The sequence below is a fragment of the Pan troglodytes genome, chromosome 10, assembly GCF_028858775.2.
Source record: "Pan troglodytes isolate AG18354 chromosome 10, NHGRI_mPanTro3-v2.0_pri, whole genome shotgun sequence".
In the NCBI taxonomy this organism is placed as follows: Eukaryota; Metazoa; Chordata; class Mammalia; order Primates; family Hominidae; genus Pan; species Pan troglodytes.
In genome coordinates this window covers 98,948,766-98,972,793 of record NC_072408.2, presented here as the reverse complement: position 1 = coordinate 98,972,793, position 24,028 = coordinate 98,948,766, and the positions used below count along the sequence as shown (strand labels likewise).

The 24,028-nt window shown below is 37.2% G+C and overlaps 1 long non-coding RNA gene and 1 other non-coding gene across 2 annotated transcripts in view; both read left to right on the top strand.

The window, feature by feature from the left end:
- The window catches only part of LOC735687 (uncharacterized), a 157,409-nt gene that overhangs the window by 5,586 nt on the left and 127,795 nt on the right, over positions 1-24,028 (top strand). The gene's annotated exons all lie outside the window — the stretch shown is intronic.
- Positions 230-22,340, top strand: LOC134807498 (uncharacterized). The gene is made up of 2 exons (XR_010148110.1): positions 230-290; positions 22,142-22,340. It is a non-coding gene; the product is annotated as an uncharacterized LOC134807498 (long non-coding RNA).

The window sequence follows — 24,028 nt, the reverse complement described above, 5'->3', positions numbered from 1 at the left end:
AAACAAAGGACCCATTCTTAAAAGAACCTCAAGAGACTTCTAGGGAAAATCAGCCTCTGACCCTTTCAGAAGTCTTGCATCTTAAAGCTCGTGTGTGGTTCAGGCCATGCTTGAACCTATTGTGTGTAGCCTTATAAGTCAGTCAGTGTGCCCCTATAATGTTTAAGATTGTGATGTAAGAATAAGAGTTTGGAACACATTAAAACAAGGGTTAGGTGGCCAGTGTTGTCAGGAATAGTTCTCTCTCTCAAGCCGGTAGTCATTGTTACAATTAAGGATGGAGCTCTTAGGTAATATCACTAGATACAAGCTCTTTTTCCCTCTAAGATTCTTGCACTTTTTTCCACTACCCTTTAAGTCTTTCAGTTATTTTTTAACTTTCTTGAGATATTTTCTGGTCATTAATATACAAGTGGTGTTTTGTCTTGTGTCTATCACCTATATCTCTTACATTCATTTATTAAACACATACTTGTTGAGTCCCTCCATGTGCCAAGTACTGTGATAAGCACTAGGGTTGCAAAAATAGTCACTGTGCTTGCCCTCAATGAGCTTGGAACCTAGTGGCAGAGAGAGGGTTATCCAACAAATGTTGGGCTGGATCTGAGACATGCTGAGGAAAAGGGAAGTGGTGAAGTGATGTCCTGAGAGCTCTAATAGAGAGATATGACTGCCATAGAAAGGTTTCCCAGAGGAAGGGACACTTGAGCTGAGATCTGAGGAATGAGTAGGGGTTTAAGTGGAGAAGGCAGGCGAGAGAGAGAGAGAGGAATATGCACAAAATCTGGCTCAAGAGTAATGGTGAACAGGAGGGTTTGGACAAAGACCAGTGAAACTGGAATGGAGAGAAATTAATGGGAGTGAGGCCAAATCGTGGGGCTTTACAGGTAGCGTGTCCATTTGATTGATAACCATTTGAGTGACCATTTTGGTTGATAAAATTTGAGAATTTTATCAACCAAACCATGATTCTTGAGAGTAAAAGAGGGTGCTGTTAATTATTAAACACAGACTATAAGCATCAGCCAGGACATATGGTTACCTCGCTTTTATAGGCCTTGTTAACAGTATTATCTCTTTTTAAAGCGTTGGCAACCAGCAGTGTGTTTACTTCCTAATGAAGGTGTCAGGGAGTTGGTCCAAAAAGGACCCAAATGGAACTCAAAGGCTGGGTTTTTCTAAACGGCTAGATTGATTTTTTTTTTCCCGATACAGATATTAGTGACCCTTTAACGTTTTAAAAGTTTGGCATAAAAAGATGGATTTTATTGTGAGCTACTAGATTAGAGTCACTTTCATGGTGTATGAAACAGCACAATTCAAACAGATCTTGAATATTTTCTATATCTTTAAAGTATAGCACTTGTCATTTTTGCAAAGGAGTTTTATTTAAATAGGATTTCTTTTCTTTTCTTTTCTTTTCTTTTTTTTTTTTGAGACGGAGTCTTACTCTGTTGCCCAGGCTGGAGTGCCCAGACTGGAGTGCAGTGGCACGATCCTGTCTCACTGCAACTTCCACCTCCCGAGTTCAAGTGATTCTCCTGCCTCAATGTCCCAAGTAGCTGGGATTACAGACACGCGCCACCATACCCAGTTAGTTTTTGTATTTTTAGTAGAGACGGGTTTCACCATGTTGGTCAGGCTGGTCTCGAACTCCTGACCTCAAGTGATCCACCTGCCTCTCAGCCTCCCAAAGTGCTGGGATTACAAGTGTGAGCCACTGCACCCAGCCTAAATAGGATTTAAAAAATAGTTTCATTTTAGGTTTACATTTTGAGTATACGTACCTCCTGGGCAATAACTTTCAAAGTATGGGCCACTTAAATTATTTTCTTTAAGTTGATGTAAAAATCTGTATAATAAAATGCAAAGAGTTCAGGGAGTTTTGCACACCCATATAATCTACACGCTGATCAAGAGATAGAACATTTTTGCCACCGCAGAAAATTCCGTTTTGGGACGCTTAATGTTTGATTCAGAAATATGGCTGTGGAGCCAGGCCTCAAATTAGAAATAAGTTGTTTTCCCTCTCCTTTTATAACTTTTATTTTTGCTTCCTAAACATGCGGCAGTGGTTACTTTAAACATGAAGCAAATTGTCTCCAGAAGAAACCGTTGCCTTTCGACTAGTTATGATTTAGGGGTTGGTAATATAGTACATCCCTGCCCAATTTGCTATGGGTTTTTCATCCTTAAAGTAAAATCTGAGTCATATCCCCATCACTGACTCATAAGCTTACTAAGGATTGCCTGTTTATTATTAGGCCTAAGCGTTAGAATCTTGATCAATCAAAAAAGATTGTGATAATGTCACATTTACATAATACCTTTCTCTCCTCCCCTATTTTTCGTTTTAGCCTGTTTATGTCACTCTATAGTGAGTTATGAAAATAAGAAGAGGGGACAAGTGTCAAGCCAGTGTTATATAGCTGAGTCCTAGCCTTGAGTACTTCTTTTCCTCTCAAAATTCTCAACATCAGTTGCCAGAGAGCATTTAGAATATTGACCTAAGTTACAGTGCAATTCGTTGTGAAATTGATTCAATTTAAGGGTTATGTGTCACTGTCTTGAAAGATTCTTGAATCAGAGACAAAGTCTTGTCCTAAAAACACTGTTCTTAATGAGTTTGGGATCTACTGAGGGATAGTGATTGAAAAGGGAGCTTACTCCTTTTTCCCCCTGTAGTTTTCAGGTTCTCGTTTGGAACCTGATCTGGGACCAGATCTTGAATTAACTGTTTTTTTTTTTTTTCCTGAGAGGGTCAATGTGGTCTGCTTAGCAAAACCTCTGCTGTCAAAGCACTGGTGGGCTGTGGTGGTGGTTTTTAGGCATTTCTTTCTCAGCACAGCAATACATAATATTTCAGTACCAGTTGGGCTTTTTGCTTTTTTTTTTTCCCCTCTACACTCCATTTTAGAAAGAATGGCAAATCAGTGAAGATATAACGTGGGTTAAAGCCAGATTTGGTCAGTGGAAAGACTTGTTAATAACCCATTTTCAATTGGAGAAGCTCCTACCTACTCTGATTACACATTCATTTCACTAGTAGGTTTGTTCCTCATTTTAAAAAGGAAATTTCACTCATTAAGCACAGGACGAGTCAATGTGACATTTAACTCTGTGCATATTGAGGACAATTTTTCCTTCATTCATGCCTCTTCCTGGCAAGCCATCCCAGTGCCACTAGGCAGCTTTCGACCCCCTGTTCTGCTGCTCTGCTTCTGTAAAATTCTGTCCTGATGCCTCAGGCACTTCCTGCAGCCTTCCTGAGTGTCAGGACTGTGCTAAGTACCTTTGTGCATCCCCTCACTGACTCCTCATCACAAGCCTGTAAATGTAGACATTTGTTGTTATAGTCATCTGTCATTTGAGAATATTATGATACAGAGATGTTATATCACTTGCCCAAGGTCACACAGCTATGGGCTGATTTGGGGCTAGCATCCAGATTTGTGTAAGATCAAGCACTAGCTTCTAACCAATACATATCACCTCCCCAAGCATTGGTTTCTTTTCTGATCCTGTTGCATTGTAATTGTTTGCATTCATGTCTGATTTTCCCATTAGACAGGAAGATATGAAAGTCAGGGACAACTCTTAGACCAGAGCTTTAGAAGATGCCAAAATTAGATTAACAGATTGTTCATTTATAAATATTTATTTGGCACCTACTATGCACCCAGCATTGTTCTGGGCACTTGGAGATATAGCAGTGAACCAAACAAAAATCCCTGCCCTCAGAGAGGTAAACAAGCAAAGAATATGTATGCTGTATTAGATGGTGACAGGTGCTGAGGATCAGAGCTGCTGTGTTAGTTCTGTGAGTGTTACTTCCTGGAGTTGTGCAAAATTGTGCATGATCTTGTCTGAAAAAGGAGAGAGGGAGGGAGGGAATTGCTGGAGTGGAACTATTTTAAGTAAAATAGTCAGGGAAGGCCTCAACTGATAAGGTGACATTTAAGCAGAAACTTGGAGACCAGAGAAACAGCTCAGGAGATATCTGGGGAAAGAACATTCCATTCAAACAGTTGAGTGAATTCCAAAATCCTTTGAGACTTATCTCTCCCCAAATATATAATTATAATTTGGCATTCTTGGGTACTCTATTATAATGTCAACCAACCTGATTTTTGGCAGTTATTTTCCTGACCACTTTTTATTTGTTTTCTGGTTATTGCATGCCATAGGAGTCACCACAGCTTTGATTTCTGGAAAATTCAGCAGGGTTTCCGCCCTGTCCCCACACACCTTCTTCTCCCTTTTAGAGATAATTGCAAATCATAATAAACAGGCTTATAAGAAGACCTGAACTTCAAAATATGTCTGATTTTTAAAAAAAACTGTATATCAATAAATATAGAATAAGAATTGATGTTCAGTATAATGAACAGGTTCAGCAAGGCGCTCAATGTTTTGGTAGGACATATGGCTAGGCAAGCTAACAGACAAGTGTTGAGAACAAAAAGTTTTCTTGTTGATATATAAATACCTGGGAAATTCAGTTATCTCAAACACCTATTCCTTACCAAATCTGAGATTACAGTACAAAGACTTGTTATCATTTAGAGCCCCTGGTCTTTTGTACATATGACTGAAGAGAAAAGCAAGGGTACATTAACTTTATCATTCAGTCACTTAAACAGCATGGAACACTTAACTTTTTTTAAGGTGCTGGCAAGTATCTGGCCTATTCCTGCATTACAGAAAGTCCCTGGTGTTAAGACATAAAAATGAATATTTCTCTGGTTTCACTTTCCTTATCAAAGATGGATGAAAAGGTACTTTCTCAAATACATTTCACCATGAATTCTACCCCACCCATGCTCCCCAGCCTGAGAAGTAAGAATGTCTCCTTCCATTTTGAAACTTGCTGTAGCTATCTAGTCTAAGTTGTCTTCCTTTTGCTGCATAAAAATTGAATACTTTTGGCATGTTAATGTTGGGTCCATATCACTATCAGATATGATTCTCTCCCACTCTTGAGAGTCTTAGCAAAGCTGAAAAGGAGGCAGAAATCTCTGGGTTTAAGAAAGAATCCCTGTCAAAGCTCCCAATTAAAAATAACCAGATAATTCTGGCCACTTGATTAAAAATGGTGGGATAAGATTGTGGGGGAAAGAGGAATGGAATGAATGAGAAAAAAAAAGTAAGGAACTATACTTTGAAAAGCAATAGTGATATTATGTGAGGTTTCATGCAGATCTAGAAATTTTATCCAAAGCAAACATTTACCACAGGTGCCATGACACCTTTTTTTTTCTTTTTAAGTCATATAAATAGATTCTTCAACTGCCAAACTTGTTCTTGTAAATGCTAAACTGTCTTGTCTAATTATCTCAAAATTATCTTCAGCACCAATATATATATTTTTCTAGTGATAACAGACCCACAACCAAAAATTCCCTAATGTTAAATTTGGGAACACAAGTAAAATAACCATGTTAATTTGAAACTGGGTACCATGGATACGGATAGTGATTATAGCCTTGTGGATCTGCTAATAATTTGTTGTAATAATCTATGGCATCTCTCCCAGAAGATCTCTCAGATTCATCAATGCAGATCAAAGTTTGTCCTTTATCAAAATGCTGGCTATGATTCTTTGGCTCTGAAAGGTATTTTTGCCCTCCTCTTTTCATGAGAAAAGTCCTACCTTCATTTCTTAATGAGTATCTCTTTGTTTTTATTCTTCCCACCTACTCACACTGAACTTGTCAACTTAGATAGGAAAATACTCTGCTGTGTAGAATGAAATTAAAACATCCAAATGTGTAGTTGGACAAAGTTATTTTTAACCTTAGTCATTTGGTGTAACACTTTATGTTAGGCAATCAAGTTACGATAAAGGTAATTGAAATGAGGTTGCTTAGTAGCCTATTTCATAGCTCAAGGTTTTTAGGGTATTGTTGAGTAAAAATATATTTCAATACCTTGAGTACAGATCTCTGGTCTAATATAGTTTGTTTTTTCAGTGGGAACTTTCACTAGAAATTTATTTCAAGGGAACAAAATAGAGTCTTGTGTGTATGTGTGTGGGTGTGTTACATATGTGCTTGCTGCGAGAGTAGGACGGGCAGAGTTAGCACTGGAAGGAAGAAAGTAAAATTCAAGAAATGGTGCAAAAGGAAGATTTCTGCATACATTTGTGAGTCATATGTATATGCCTTTGCCCTTCTTAAATTAGTGTAGAGAAAGTAATGTGCTGAATAGTTTTTTTTCGTGTCGTTGGTTGTTTTTTTTTTTTTTTTCAGTTTTTAAATTTTTTCTTCTTGCAAGACTCACAGTCCAAGGTTGGCTGTTTATTTTATTTTACTTGAGACGGAGTCTCACTTTGTCGCCCAGGCTCGAGTGCAGTAATGCAATCACAGCTCACTGCAGTCTCGACCTCCCCAGGCTCAGGTGATCCTCCCACCTCAGTTTTTGTATTTTTAGTACAGACAGGGTTTTGCCATGTTGCCCAGACTGGTCTCAAACTCATGGACTCAAGCAATCTGCCTGCCTCAGCCTCCCAAAGTGCTAGGATTGCAGGCGTGAGCCACTACACCTGGCCTAGGTTAGTTTTTTAAAAGATGTGGTTTATTTTGATGTCTGGCCACTGATTTTTATAAAGTTACAAAGAGAAAAAAAATACTTCTTTTACTACCATCTATCAATGCACCAGAAAAGAATGCCCTTGTGTTCATGACATGCAAAGCCTTTTTTTATTTTTAATTTAAACTAAAGCACCTACAAAATTTATGAACCAAGAGGGTAGAGTTTTCATAAGCTTCTCAAATCACCAACATTTAGGGAGTGCCTACTGTGTGCAGGGGCTCTCATTGGCATTGAGTGCTCTCTTCATGTTGGGAACATGAAATATACAAGGGAGGCAGATTGACAAGGCCTCAGCTGTGCATTGGTGGTAAAGTGCCGCATGCCACATCATTTAAAAAGGATGAAGTATTATAGCAAGTTGAGACTCAGGTTACAGAAAGAAGGGGTGATGTTAAAATCCCACCTTTGACCTTAGACCTAGATCAAATACCCATCTGTTAATGTAATACTGTAGAGCACTCATGATCAGACAAGCTGCCCCGATTTGAAGGCCGGAAGATACAGAATCTACTGTGCCCTTGCAGGTCTCTGATTTATGTGGGGTTGATATTTTGGGGTGTTAGTTTGACCACCAGGTTCAAGTTTAACCATTAGGATTTTAAATGAAAAACACAAACGATGAGTCTCAGCCCTTTTCTTGATTTGATAGGCATTGTGCAAACAGTCACAAACCACATAGTCCCATGGACATTTCAGGGTTACATGTAATTCCAGGTATACTCATTGTGACTACTCATTTTCTTCCCTGGGGAAAGCACATTAGAATATGGGAGGGTAAAGGTAAGAGTGCTGAGAGCTCTATATGTATGCATGCAACAGGTTACCTCCATTTCAACCAGGGTCACCCTGTACCTCCAGAGATGCATTGATCAACCCCCATTTTTCTGGCCTGATAAAGTCCGATGTCTTTCTCAAGTTTTTGCACCTTCCCAGGTGGCACATCCTCTCTTCTGACCTCTGGCCTTGGACCCAATCCAGCAGCTGCTGGATTAGGTCAGTTTGGTGACCATTTTATCAGCCTCCTTGGACTGTCCTTTTTGCCTACTATGTAGATGTGAAGCTTCGTCTCATCTTTCTACTGCAAACATTCACTTAAAGAAGCCATCTCTGGGGAAGGTGTGAGATGACAACAGAGACTTACACTGAAACAACATTGATGTCTTGAATTGTTAGGATTTTTTTTTTTTGAGACAGGGTCTCACTCTATCGCCAGGCTGGAGTGCAGTGGCGCGATCTCAGCTCACTGCAACCTCCAACTCCTGGGTTCAAGCAATTCTTCTGCCTCAGCCTCCCGAGTGACTGGGACTACAGGCGCGTGCCACCACACCCAGCTAATTTTTTGTATTTTTAGTAGAGACGGGGTTTCACCGTGTTAGCCAGGATGGTCTTCATCTCCTGACCTGGTGATCCACGTACCTCTGCCTCCCAAAGTGCTGAGATTACAGGTGTGAGCCACCGCGCCCAGCCAAATTGTTAGGATTTTTTAATGCTTTGGTGATTTGTGGATCCAGGCTCAGGTCCTTTATTCCTTACCCTCCCAACTTCCCCTCTCCTTTTTATCCCATCGCCCCTTCCTTCTCCCTTCCCCCTCCCTCCATGCAGTCTTCTCTCTCCTCCTCTCCTTTCCCTTCCCTTCTCTTTGTGTCTCAGTAGACCAAAGCGGATGTTGCCTCTCTCTGCTATTAGGGAAGGAAAAACAGTGTTTTTTCTTTCTTTCTGCAGTCTTTTTTTTGTGGGGAAGGTTGCAGAGAAAGATAAAATAATGAAGAACAGAGAAGACAGATGAAGTCTTCAGGATAGGCAGAAAGACTGTAGAGAACCCTGCATTTGCTTAGACACCGAGAGAGAGAGCCAGAGGGCCAGGAGATCTAGGCACAGGTTCTGGAATCAAACATTTCCTGGTTGGATCCCAGTTCAAACACTGGCAGTAGTGCCAAGAGGCAAAGCACTTCATCCATTTTGACTCCCAGTTCCTTTGCCTTTAAAATGGAGTCGTAATATATTCATTCTTCAACTCCAGATTTCAAACTCTGAAAAGAGATTTTTAAAAATCTAGGGTTGCAAAAACATTTTTGGCAGTAAAACTTGAGGTCCCCCAATATGACCCTATTTAATGTGGTCTTCAACCTACTTTAATGTCTATCCACACATTTTACTGCAGGAAGATTAATGCATTTGAATTCCAGCTCCCATGGGAGATGATTTATGCTATGGGAACATGCTCCATATTGTCTTTCTAAAATCCAAAAAATGCTCAATTCCAGAAATACAACTGGCCCTAAGGGCTTTGGATAAGGATATCCACCTCAGACGGTATTTGGAATCCTGAATGGGGTAATAGATGTAGGACGAGGCCCTTAGTAAGTGTTGGCTGCTGTGACCATCATGGTACTGTGGTCTTGAACACGTGCAAGTATGTCCGTCTCCAGGAGTAGCCATGAAACTTTGTGATAGTTGTAGGATGCACACAATACCCTGTCAGTTACACATAGGCTTCTTTTATATCTGTGGTTTATATCTGTCTTGAGTACTGAGGTTGGTTCTGATTTTCTTTTTAGATGTCTCCTCATTGCCCTCTTAACTCCACTTTTTTATTTTTTTTTGAGACAGGATCTTGCTCAATAGCCCAACCTGGAGGGCAGTGACATAATCTCAGCTCACTGCAACTTCCGCCTCCTGGATTCCAGCAATTCTCTTGCCTCAGCCTCCCAAGTAGCTGGGATTACAGGCGTGCACCGCCACCCCTGGCTAATTTTTGTATTTTTAGTAGAGATGGGTTTTTGCCATGTTGGCCAGGCTGGTCTCAAACTCCTCGCCTCAAGTGGTCCACCCGCCTTGGCCTCTCAAAGTGCTGGGATTACAGGTGTGAGCCACCATGTCTGGCCTTAAATCCACTTTGTTAACTAAGGAAAAATAGTATTATTTTCCTCACTATTCCAACTAAGGAAAAATAGTATTATTTTCCTCACTATTCCTCTGCTCCTCTCCTTCCATCCTCCCTCCTCTTCTCCCCAGCGCTCTCTCTCTGTACCGTGTGTGTGTGTGTGTGTGTGTGTGTGTGTGTGTGTGTCTCAAAAGCCCTTTTCCGAGCCGGGCGTGGTGGCTCACGCCTGTAATCCCAGCACTTTGGGAGGCCGAGGCGGGCGGATCACGAGGTCAGGAGATCGAGACCATCCTAACATGGTGAAACCCCATCTCTACTAAAAATACAAAAAAAAAATTAGTCGGGTGCTGTGGCAGATGTCTGTAGTCCCAGCTACTCGGGAGGCTGAGGCAGGAGAATGGTGTGAACCCGGGAGATGGAGTTTGCAGTGAGCTGAGAACGCACCATTGCACTCCAGCCTGGGTGACAGAGCGAGACTCCCTCTCCAAAAAAAAAAAAAAAACAAAAGCCCTTTTCCTCTGATCTCAGGGAACTAAGAGAGCTGGTTACTTTGGAGGCTGCAGGGCTTTTCTCTGAGAGTAGTGATTACTAGTTAAAAGATGCCAAATATGAAACAGTTATTTCTTAGGGGCCAGGTGCTAAGAACTTCTCAACAGGGACAACTTAGTGAGGGAAATGGAAAATGAATACACACGATATAAAACTTTGGCTATAAATACAAGATGATTTGGGGGGTGGGAGCGAATGGCATTTTGTTTGGTGTTTTCTCCATTGTAAGTTCTGTTGCCTGAGGTAAGGTAAAATTCTTTTTCCTAAACATAAATTTAGGAAGTTGAGTATGAAGAAGAATAAATGGGTCTAGGCTGGAAGAACTTGATTGATTGAAATAAAAAAAATTAAAGGCTTTTTGTCCCATAGTGATAATCAAAACATCCTTCCATTATTTAAAAAACAAATCTTGATGTTTAGTAAAAAAAAAAAAAAAAGAACAAACTGGCTGCAAGTTGTGAATTCATTTTGCCTGTCTGTGCCAGTTTTCCAAACTGGCAGAAGGGAGACTTTATTTCTGAGTATGTACTCCATTAAATATTTCAAGTTGTTAGAAGTATTCTTGGTTTTTGTTGTGTTTTATTTTGATGTTAAGATGGGTTCTCAGACCCTAGCCTAAGATCTGGATTTCTGTGTTGTCTTCATGAAAACAAACAAACAAACAAACAAAAACAAAGACAACAAATGGAATAAACCATTGTAAGTAAAAAGGAGATGTAAACAGAGCACTGAGAACCTTACTTTTTTTTTTTTTTTTTTTTTGAGACAGAGTCTCGCTCTGTCGCCCAGGCTGGAGTGCAGTGGCGCAATCTTGGCTCACTGCAAGCTCTGCCTCCCGGGTTCATGCCATTCTCCTGCCTCAGCCTCCCGAGTAGCTGAGACTACAGGTGCCCACCACCACGCCCAGCTGATTTTTTTGTATTTTTAGTAGAGACGGGGTTTCACTGTGTTAGCCAGGATGGTCTCGATCCCCTGACCTTGTGATCCGCCCGCCTCGGTCTCCCAAAGTGCTGGAATTACAGGCGTGACGCACCGCGCCCGGCCGAGAACCTTACTTTTAATACAATTTTATGTTTACTTTGTCTACTCAGCCACTAGTCAGTTCTTGCTGACAGTTATTTCAAAGGCTGAAGAAATAAATTTGTCTTGCCCACAATTACTATGATTCTTTGTTTTTGTTTTTTTAATAGAATCCACACTTTCCTCTTTATTTGTAATGGGTTTCTTGGTTCTACATGGCACACAGCACCCCTTCCCAATCATGTTGCCTGAAGAAAGAAATAGAGAATATGTAGAAAATTAAAGCACTTATATTTGGAGTTGAAAGAAAAGAAGGCAATTGCAAAAGATCTCTCCTTATTCTGTAATGGAAGAGTGCAAATAAGCACATTTTTCCTGTCCTTCTCTAAGATGCTCCTGGCCCACACAATACGCTTGAGAATAAATCAGTAATTCTCTATCATCAGCACTGCATTTATTCAGTCTCTAGGTATGGCACCTTAACAACGAGCAAAGTCTGAGCTTCCTCTCAAACAAAATTGAATTTAATACATTTTTGTCTCTTACATTCCTTTCTGAATTTTGAATTTCTTCTTTTTTTCAATCTGGTTGTTTTAATTTTGATTTTAGTTTGAAGGTAAATGTGGCTCCTGTGTCCTCTCCCTTATACCCAAAACATGTACATGGTAACTTTCTGAAGAACATGGGAAAAAATGGCTCCTTGTTGAGGGATGTGTTCAATAGAAAAAGAAGCCTGGACGTGGAAAGATTCTATAAATGAAAGGATCTGGAGGATCTCTTTAAAGGAGCCGGTGAGGTTTTTAAACTTTATTTTAAGCTATTGTGAGCCTATGTTAGCCAGTCCAGGAACATTCATTGTAACTAAACCTCTTTTCCTTTTTTTTTTTAAATTTGTTTTAATTCCCTTTTTATTTCTTCCTTCTTTTTCTTTTGGAGATGGGGTCTCACTCTGTCTCCCAGGCTGGAGTGCAGTGGCACGATTTTCACTCACTGCAATCTCTGCCTCCCAGGCTCAAGCAATCCTCCAGCCTCAGCCTCTTGAATAGCTGGGACTACAGGTGTCACCACCATGCCCCAGCTAATTTTATGTATTTTGGTAGAGACAGTTGCCCAGGCTGTCCTTGAACTCCTGAACTCAAGCAATCCTCCTGCCATGGCTTCCCAAATTGCTGAGATTATAGGTGTGAACCACCACGCCTGACCCCTTTCCTTTCTTTTTAAATAGGCAATCAATATCTGATTTTATGAATGTCTGCCATTGTGCATGATTCAGCTAAGTAAGCCCTAATGAGAATTCAAAGGTGATGACGACTTAGTCATAGGAGTCTATAATCTAATGCAGAAAAGAGATTTACAAAGCATAACAAGGCAGTGTTTTATGTTATGATATAGGTACGGTGAAATGAGTTTAGGGAAGGAAGCCGGGGAAGGCTTCGTAGTAAAAGTGGCATTTAGTAGAACTCATGACGAGCTGAGGGATGCCAATAGTGAAAAGGCAATGATGTCAAGACTGTAAAGCTAAGGCTGTTTAGTGAATAGAGTATTCCAGTTTACCTAGAGTACAAGTTATGTGTGTAAGTAAGGCCTTGTCCTAAAAAAAAAAAAAAAAAAAAAAAAAAAAAATCAGTCTAGTGAGGAAAAAATGTAAATAAACAAATGAATGAGTACATTCTGCATTCTGAGTTATGCAGAAAGTGCTTTGCAACATAGAGGAAAAAGCCCTAACTGTTGTGGTGGTTGAGAGTTGATTGGAAAGCCTCATGGCGGGCTGAGTCTTGATGGAGCTGTACTTTGCCCAGCGGAAATAAGAAGAAAACATATAGAAGTTCTCCTTATCCTTTGGACTTGCAATACACACAAAACTTTCTGGGGCTTTCTAAGGAAATTTTATTTCAAGATTCTGCTAGGCAATAACTCTCCTTCCTTAAATTGAAGGGTAAGGACTCTAAGTTCTGCTTTTTCTTTTCTCACTGAATTCACTTAGGTTTTTTTTTCGTTTTTGTTTGTTTTTTTTTTCACCTTTCTCACTGGTATTGATCTCTTTCTCTTCCTTAGTAAAGCTCCATTTGCTTCTCTCCTAACCTGGACATTATAGGAAGCACTGATGCTGTATTAAAATTTAGAGAAAGCTCCCAGTCTGTCTTTCCCAACATCCCTTCAGTTTCAATAAGCAAAAAAAAAAAAAAAAAAAAAAGTTGTTATACAAGCATGGCAGCTGCCCTGCTGCTTTCTGTATGGTAGAGCAATATGTCCTCATGTTTGCATCAGGAAATGATGTTTCAAGTTGAGGTTCTGAAGTTTGATTGCTCAATTCTGTCACTTGCTAAATGTTTAATCTCAAGTTACCCAATCTCCCTGTGCCTCAATTTCTTCCTCTATAAAATGGAAATACAGTCATGTGCTGCATAATGATGTTTTGGCCAACAATGAACTGTGTATACAACGGTTGTCCAAGAAGATTATAATACTGTATTTTACTATACCTTTTCTATATTTCTATATGTTCAGATGCACATGCTTACCACTGTGTGACAATCGCCTACAGTATTCAATACAGTAAGCTGCTGTACAGGTGTGTAGTCTTGCAGCACTAGGCTATACCATGTAGCCTAGGTGTGTAGTGTAGTAGGCTATACCATCTAGGTTTGTGTAAGCACACTCTATGATGTTCACATAACAAGAAATCTCCCACTGATAAATTTCTCAGGATGTGTTCCTGTCATTAAGTGATGCATGACTGTAATGTACCTTACAGGACCATTGTGAGAATTAAATGAGATAATCCACAGAGAGCACTTAGTGCTGTGGCTGGGATGTAGTCAACATTTTAATAAATATTAGCTATTATTTTTAATTTTTTGCCCAGGCTATTCAGCCCTTTCATCCTTTGGATGCTGCATGAAGATAACCTATAGTAGTTAATTTTGTCATCCTGAACTGGGCCATGGGATGCCCAGATATTTAGTTAAACATTATTTCTGGGTGTGTCTGTGAGGCTGTTTCTGCAAGAGATTAACATTTGAATTGGCGGACTGAGTAAAGCAGATGGCCCTCCTCAGTGTGGGGAGACCTCACATTGTTCTTCCGGCCCTCATCCAATCTGTTGAGGCCTGAATAGAACAAAAAGGCAGAGGAAAGTCGAATTCTAGATCTGCCTGACTGAGCTGGGACCCATCTTCTCCTGTCCTTGGTGCTCCTGTTTCTCATGCTTTTACACTTGGACTGGAATCTACACCATTGCCTCTCCACCTTTCAGGCCTTCAAACTGTACCCCCAGCTTTTCTGGGTCTCTAGCTTGTGGACTGGATCATGGGACTTCTCTCAGCCTCTATCATTGGGTAATCTAATTCTTTATAACAATTCTCTTTATACATATATGGGCTGGGTGCAGAGGCTCACACACTTTGGGAGGCCAAGGCAGGAGGATCACTTGAGGCCAGAAGTTTGCAACCAGCCTGGGCAACATAGTGAAATATAATCCCCACTCTACTAAAAAAAAATGAACAAACAAACAAAAACAACAACAATAACAACAAATCTCTCTCTCTATATATATATAGTGAGAGAGATTGTGTGTACATTATATCTATATGTAATCTCTCTCTCTCTCTCTCTCTCTCTCTATATATATATATATATTCTATTGGTTCTGTTTTTCTGGAGAGCCCTGACTAATGTGTGGTTTGCAGCCAGTAGCATTGGCATAATCTGGGAGCTTATTAGGAATGCATGCTCTCAGGCCCTGCCCCTGTAATTTAAACAAGATCTCTGAATGAATCATATACATATTAGAACACACAATTCCCCTACTGTCTATGAAAATTCCATGTTTATAGTGATGCTTCATCAACTAGGGAACAGCCACAGTCTCATACTACATATTAAGAGGAACGTCTGTCAGTTAATGATCATTTCAGCAAAGACACAGAGTTCACATAGATCTAGCCTCGTTTCAAATGATGAAGTTACTAGGAAATAAATTATAGTATTTTAAGGCCTATTCAAGAACTCTCAGAGAGATTAGACTGGAGGGCCATATCTTTACTCTGAGTACACTTGCATACCCAAAAGTAAGGGAGGTGCAGGGGAAGAGAGACCTAATCAGGCACATTTTTATTTGCCTTGCTCTCAAAAAGAGAGCAGCCTACAAGGAAACTGGGTTGGGAGAGGGGTAGGGCTAGGAGTACCTAGGAGTCAAATATCTCCTGAGAAAAGCTGACCAAACAGAGATAAGTAAGAACTCTAATAACTACTAACAAAAGGTCTTTGAGCCAAGAGCCCTCACACTGCCCTGGCTTTCTATAGAGTTAACTTGTCACCTTGAGGAGGAGAAAGACTACAATTTCCTCATGGAATTGGCAGGGCTGAGAATCCATAAATTAATTGGGAAAGTGCCTGTAGGTAACATAACCATACCTGAACTTTAGCTACTCACCACCTATCTCTACCTTCTCTTCTGTCCTTAGTTACCCGAATTACTGAAAAAAATATTGCAACCACTAAGTGTCCAGCTTTCCAGCATAAGTTGTAAGGAACAGTAATTTAAGGGGATCAGGTAAACATTGAACAGATATGATGGTAATCCACCAATGCTGTTGGGCAAATATCAGCACCAGATGAAACTGTGTCTAATAAAAGATGAGTAAGAAGTAGGAAAAATGGGACTTCCCTGAAATTCATAAAGAAAAATATAATGAAAAAAATGATGTGTAAAAGAAAGACAAATAATACATATTCAGAAGAGAATTACTTAAGGAAATAAAAATAATAGACTAAATTTCCTTTGTCCTCTCAAAGGAATTAAAGCCATGGTGAATGGAAAGGAGAGCTGGCATGCTTAAGAAATGGAAGGGGAAAATATAAACAGTTTTGAACTGCTTTAGAAGGAGCAGAATCAACACTGAAAACAGATCAGAGGTAAAGAGGGTAGGCATGAGAAGAAACCACAGAGAAGGCAGTGGAAAAATACAAGGCAATGGAAGAAATTAACTAGGAACTCAGATGTGGAGAGACAAGTTGGGAATGATTTGTGTACTGGGAGATGAAAAACTAAAATGAGCTGGAGCTAAATAATGCATCAATATTTTATAAATATACTGTTATCCAAAACAAAACAAAACAAATAGCAGAAGAAGGAATGCAAGTTTTTATCCTTTATGTAAAGTTTGAAAACATTTAAACATTTCTATGTGTATAACATGAGACTATAAAGCAATGGTTGAGAATAATAAACTCCAAATTCAGGAAAGTGGCTATTTCAGGAGGTTGGAGAATGGAATCTAAAATGTGTATACAGTGAACTTCAACTTCATTGGTTATGTTTTATTATTTTAAGGTAAGGTAGTGGGAAGATGGATGTTCATGGTACTATTATTTATGTCCCTTTGTTTTGTGCTGGTGAGGATGTGGGAGAGCAGGATTTCTCATACTTTGCAAATGACATTGTGACTAAATTATTCCTGGGGCTTAGTGAGCATTTTCAAAATTTATATTCAGGACTTCCTTTATTCAGAAAAATTTTCTTCTATTATATCTTAAATTTTTATATTATAACATATTTAATTTTTATGACAATGTTTAACAAAAAGCTTTTGAAATTCTAATTGTAGTTGTATTAACTTATGTTCTTACTTGGTAGGATTAACATTTTAATAATACCAAGTCATTTCATTTAGGAAAACTGTATAGGTTTACATTCATTCATATCTTAATTACATAAAACATATTTTTCGTAGGTTTTTCTTGTTAAATATATTCTAGATACTTTTTACAGTATATCCCTATTGTAAATAAGATAATTGCATATGTCTTTTTCTAAATCTATAATATTAATATAAAGAAAGTGATTAGTTTGTCTATATTTTTCTCACATATCGATACTTTGCCAGGTTTTCCTATTAGTCTTAATAGTTTTGTAGTTGCATCTCCTGGGTTTTCTAAGCACACAGTCTAAAACCTACAAATAAACATAATTTATCTTTTTATGTAAAAATGTTTATTTAGTTTTCTTACCGTATTGCATTATTCATATCCTCCAAAATAATTTTGAAAAAAAATTGGGGTAAGAAGAATTTGTGATTTGATTCTGATTTTAGTGGCATTGGCTTTAAAATTTTACCATTTATAACATGTTTGTTGCTGTTTTTATTAAAAGTTAATATATGAGGAGACTTCAAAGTGTTTTTGAAAAATGGAGTTAAAAGATAAAAGTAAAAAAAACATAGACTTTACTTCTTAACATAAGCTCCATCAAACTCAAGACAATTTTGTAAATGATGAGTCCACTCATAGAGAACTGAGGGTCCTGGGAATTTAATCATGTGAATGAAGTCTTTTTTTACGTTGTTAACTGAAGATAAATGGGTGCCCTTTACAGATTTTCAAGATTAGGAAACAAAATGGAGTCAAACGAATGGAGCCAAATCAGGACTGTAAGGTGGATGCCTAATGATTTCTCATTGAAACTCACAAAATTGCCCATGTTTGATGACACAAACAAGCAGGAACTCTGTCATGGTGGAGAAGAACTCTCTGGTGAAGATTTCCTGGATGTTTTTCTGCTAAAGCTCTGGCTAACTTTCTCAAAACACTCTCAAAATAAGCAGATATTGTTGTTCTTTGGCCTTCCAGAAAATGAAGCAAAATGACTTGAGCATCCAAAAAAACTGTTGCCATGACCTTTGCTTTTGACTGGTCCACATTGACTTTCACTGGACCACTTCCACTTCCTGGTAGCCATTACTTTGATTGTGCTTTGTCTTCAGGATCATACTGGTAGAGCAATGTTTTCTCTCCTGTTACAATTCTTTGAAGAAATTCTTTAAAATCTTTATCCCACGTGTTCAAAATTTCCATTGAAAACTCTGCTTTTGTCTGTAGCTGATCTGGGTGCAAAGGTTTTGGCACCCATGGAATGGAAAGTTGCTCAACTTCAAGTTTTCAGTCAAAATTTTGTAAGCTGAACCAACTGAGATGTCAATAGTGTAGGGTATTTTTCTGCTGTTAATCGTTAGTTCTCTTCAATTAGGGCATGAACAAGATGAATTTTGTCTGGCAAATTGATGTGGATAGTCTGCTGCTGTGGGTTTCATTGTCAACATCATCTCATCTCCTTTTTTTTTTAGAGACAGAGTTTCACCGTATTGCCCAGGTTGCACTTGAACTTCTGGGTCAACCCATCTTCCCACCTCAGCCTCTTTAGTAGGTGGGACTACAGGCACACACCATCATGCCTGGCCTCATGCCTTCTTAAAATGAATTATCCATTTGTAAACTGCTGATTTCTTTGGGGCATTGTTTCCATAAGCTTTTTGTAAAGCATCAGTGATTTCACCACTCTTCTACCCAAGCTTCACCATAAATTTGATGTTTGTTCTTACTTCAATTTTAGCAGAATTCATGTTACTCTCATAGGGGCTTTTTTCAAACTGATGTTGTCCTTTTTAGTGCCTCAAACTAGATCCTGTTCAGACATCTTAGAACAAGTTAGTACAAGTTTATTTTGGTGCAACAAAATTTTGAAATTCATGCATGGGTTTTTTTCATAATCTGCATTTTCCATGAACTTTTTGGAGACCCCTAGTATTTAGATTTCTTTAAAAAAGTGTCAGAATAAAACCAGAAATAAGATTAAGAATATTTAGATAAATGATGTGATAATATTTTTTATTTTATTCAGAGTGTTTATTTGGAATTTTTGGTGACATATTTACTTAAAATATATCTATATTCTGGCATCTAAAGATATATTTTTTAAAAATTTACTATAATAATTATAGTTTTCTGAAACATTTCTACTTGACCATGTTATGTTACTCTTTTCATGCCTGTATGTATTCAATATGTTGATATTTTATTTAGAACATTAGCACTTATATTTGTAAGTAAATTATTTTTCTTTTTCGTGTTTTTTAAAATTAGTAAGTTTGGATATTCTTGTGTTAACTTACTAGATCATCTTAATAGTTTTTAATCACCTTTGGGAATCCAGTGTATTTTGAATAAAATGGATAAAATAGGAATTACAAATATTTTCTTAATATTCAAATTTAATTGGTGCTGGAGTTCAGAAAGAAAAAGTTCAGATAGGTAGCACCATACAATATCTGGTCATATTTGATTTTTTGAGGTTTGGGTGGTGAGTAGCAAGAGTTCAGAAACCAAAGGATCTGTTAAAATTTTCAGAATATATTCAGCTCTTAAGTTGTATGGTGAGAGCTGAGATAGAGGGAAATACTCCCTGAACTTTTATTTGCTATTTTGAAGGTTAAATTGAATTCTGCAATGAAACTTTCTGGGTCTAGATCCTTTCTTGGTCTATGGCTTTCATGATGCTCCAACTTCTTCTTTGGTTTCTTCATGTTTTCTTTGTATTCTAAGGTCAACTTTGATTATTAATACTTTCTAAAAAATAATCCAATTCCTTTAGACTTACAAATGTATTGATATTAATTTGCACTTAATTTTCTTCAGAAATTATTTTATAATTATTTTAATATATTCTGTATCTGTAGTTATATTTCTTTTTCCAATTTCAACGTTGTAATTATTTTTTCTTTCTCTCCATCTCTATTTTTTCATATTCTAAAAATCAATATGTCTAGAGTTTTATTTCATTGTTTTTAGTTCAGGGATCTAAGCTTTACTTATTTAACATTGCTATTATTTTTGTTTGCTGCTTCATTAATTTCAGCCTTTATTAATTTTCTTCTAATAACAACTTTTTTCAGTTATTATGGTTATTTTTAAGTATCCTAAGTTATATACTTCATAAATTAAACATTTTTAATAACATTTAAATCTATCATTTTTTTCTTATACAACTTAATTCTATTTTATTAGTCTTTATATGAAGATTTTCTAGATAATTTGTAATCTCAGTTTTGATTTTATCTTAAGATAAACTAGTTTTTTAGAAGATTAGTTCTCAATATTCAAGTATTTAACTTTTTTGGTCATTTTCTTACCTCGTTTTACTAGATAAAGGCTAATCAATATCTCTACTTTTAAAAATTTATTAAGGTGGGCATAAAACAAAAATTTATTAATTCAATACAAGTTGTTGAGGGCCTACAATGTTCAAAGCACTGTTCTCAGTGCAGAGGATACAGAAGTAAACAAAACAGGCAACTAAGTTTGCCTTATTCTTTTATGGAGCTTACATTTTCATGGAAATGTATAGACAATAAACAAACAAAAATTAATCTTCATTTCTTTATAGTAATGCAATAAATAAAAAAATAAATCTTCGAAAATGGAATGTTGTCTGGTGACAAATACTATGGAGAAAAATTAAGCAGGCAGGAAGATGGGAGTGTTGTAATACTGTAGGGGGAGAGGTGATTAGTTGTAATTTTAAATGAGATCGTCAGGGAAGGTCTTATGGACATTTGGGTAAAGACCTAAAGGAAGTAAGAAAATGAGTTGTGAAGGTGTCTAGAGAAAGAGAATTGCAGGCAGATAGAACAGCAAATGAGAATACTGAGAGATAGAATAGAAAATACTGATAGGTGATTTCAAATTTAGGTTGGGTCAGAGAAGCTCTGTCTGAGAAATTGACTTTTTAGTTAAGATTGAGGAACTAGCACTTCAAGCAGCAGGAATAGCAAATTTTCATCAATCATACTAAAGGACAGACTGACGTACATTCCTTTTGTCTCTGTAGAAACTTATGTAACAAAATGGTTGTTAAACAGACAATCAAAGATGTAGTCAAAAAATGCACTAAATAAGGTATGTTAGGCACTGAATTAATGCCTAACAGCAATGCTTCTTTTGATTTTGTGATGTTTGTGATTTTGCCAACTTTTTAAAATTTATAATTTTTGAGATGTCTTTTGTCATTCTAAATAAATACTCATTACACATTTTTCAGCCTAGTTTTAAAAACATAGTTTTATATGTTCCTTAAGATGTGCTTTCCACTCTCAAACTATGAAAATTTTAGGTCACAGGGATCTTGGATATATCCCTGAACAAAGTATATGCTGCAAGTCAAGTGGGGAAAGGGTTTCCAAGAGGAGGGATGATCAATGAATGTATTAAGTGATGCTAATAGGTCAAGTAGGGTAAGGCTGGAGAAGTGCTCAGGTGTAGCAACATACGGTCGTTAGTGATAGAGACAAGAGCAGTTTCTGCCAATGATGGCAGAAGAAGCCTGCTTGGAGGTAGTTCATGTGAGAATGAAAGAATTTGGGGTAGGGAGTGTGGACAATTCTGCTCTAAAGAGATAAAAAGAAATAGATGGTAGCTGAAAATGAGATGGAGTTAGGAGAGTTTTTCATTTTTTTAATGATAGGAGAAACATCATGTTCATATGAGAAAGTGGCAGTGGGTGGAAATTTGATGAGGAAGAGTAGAATTTTTTCCCTTTTTCTTTACATTGTATTACTTATGTTCTCTATATCCTTATTTATTTTTATCCATTTGACTTACTAAATTCTGATATAAAATTCCCAGGCTGGGTGCAGTGACTCACACTTATAATCCTAGCACTTTGGGAGGCCAAGAGGAGAGGACTGCTTGAGCTCAGGAGTTTAAGACCAGCTTGGGCAACATAGTGAGACCCCGTCTCCATAAAAGGAATTAAGTTTTAATAAAACAATAATTAAGACAAATTAAAAAACTTAAATTCTGATATAAAATTCCCCATCATGACTGTGATTTTTTTAAAGGTTATACGTGTCTTTGTTACAGTTTTGTTTCATGTATTTTACTGCTGTAGATTTTGGTCTACAAGAATTCATGAATTATATTTTTAGATTTCATAATATGCCTCTTTTTCCTGCTTAATGATCTTGATCTTGAATTCTTATCTGATTTTGATTTTGACATTTCTGCTTTCTGTTTGCATATATTTACGTGGTGTAATTTTCCATGTGCCTTTATTTTAAAACTTTCTTTGTCATTTGGTTTTAGGCATGTTTCTTGAATATAGTAATAAGCTGGTGTATCCGTTAGGATAATTTGGGTTGCAAATAATGCACAAGGGTTTAAAAAATGAAGTGAGATATGTTAGCTTTTATAAAGTTCTAGGGCAGATCTAGTTCAGGCATGGTTTGTGTGTTGTGACTTGATTTCTCTCTATTATTTCAGCTTTCATTTCCTGGTGTGTTGTGCAGCTTCTCTCGTGGCAGCAAAATGGCCACAGAGGTTTGGTTCCAGGCCTTTCGTGTGTTTACACCTTACAGTCCAGCAGAAGAAAGAGCTCCTCTTCTGAAAACCTTGAAAGCTCTTGAATCTTATGTCTAATCCCCCAACAAATCACTATGATGGCATGCCATACCACACTGAATCTGGGTCTGTGCTACTTATCCTTGAACCAATCACTTTGGTGAGGGGATCGGTATTATGATAAATGGTTAGTTTATGTAAATTAAGGCTGAAGCCTAAAATTGAAGCTTGAGATTCATTCCCACTCAAGTTAATGTGCTATTATTCAAAGGAACAGAGTAAGTACTGTAAATATTGGAAAGAAGTTAGCACATTTCTCACTGCTGGATAACCATACAATTCTATATCTTCAAAAGCCAAATGGATCAACTCATAAAGTATATCAGAAATAATCAGAAATAAGTAAGATTATTTTTACAAGATTAATAATGGAAAAAATTCAATCATTTTTATATAAAAATAACCAATTAGAAAATATAATTAAAGGAACTATTTCATTTATTAGATATAAAATATACTGAAATAAATTTATTAAGAAACATGCACTATTTATATGAAAATACATGCAGTTTCACTGAGAGATCTAAGATGTTTCTAGCTAAAAGAGCTCAACATTATAAAGATATGTGTTCTCCTTAAATTTGTTTCTAAAATTATTGCAATCCTAATCAAAATCACAATGATTTTCTTTTTTGGGGAGGTAGATCTGGCTGGGGGAGGTAGATCTGGCTGTCAAGACAAAAGGTTTTAAAGTCTATATGATAAAACTAATTATGCTAGGCTAGCCCCGAAAAACCAAACAGACAAGCCCAGGCATCATGGGCCTGTGTGAAAGAAAGAAGCTTTTGCTGACTGTATATATAAAACATAATATAATATAGAGCTATAGTAATTAAAAACAATGGAATACTGGTACAAAAATAAATAAATAGAACAGAACAGGAAATTCAGAAAAAAACCAAAGTAATATAAAAGTGGCTTAGCATATTAATGGAACTGGTTCTATGGTATTTATTTTAGACTTCAATAAGCCATGTGTCTAAAACAAATGAGTGTAATAATCTCTAAGGTAACAATAAAATGAAATAAAATAATGTATAGCTACCAAGTTAATAGAAGGTAAAAAATGGAATCATAAAAAAAGAAAGAAAAAATAATATAGACAGATAGTATAGATAAAAAGCAAATAGCAAAGTCATAGACCTAAGTGCATTAATAATACTTATATTAAAGTAAATGGGCTAAATCCTTAATGCAACTAAAAGACCAATACTGTCAGACTAGATTAAAATAAAAACAAACAAGAACTAACTGTATGTTGTTTATAAGAAAAATACCTAACATATACTGAAGAGGTTGAATATAAAAAGATGGAAAATTCTATCATGCAAAAACTAACCAAAAGAAAGCTGTGATGGCTGTATTATTAAAAGTAAGTTTATGAAAAGTGGAGAGGAAATAGTTAGTGGGAGGAGGAGAAGAGGGAGAGCAGGAAAACAGTATAAGTAATGCTTATGAGGTAGCCTGGCTCTCTATTGAGGAGTGGGGGCAGAATAGAGGGTAAGTGGGCCAGTGAGTGTGTAGCACGTGTGCTAGAAACTAGTGGGAGATGACATAGAATTGGAAAGATGGATTCAGATGAGGGAAAGCCTACAAATTCTGGATTTGGTCATGAATTTAATAAATGAGAATCTGGTGTATCTATCTTTAGTAGTAGTGAAAAATCAGAATTTAAAACTTGTTATTGTCAACACTATTAACAGCCTTTAGATGATTAGAAAAACTCTATTCCTTTATCTACTGTTAAAG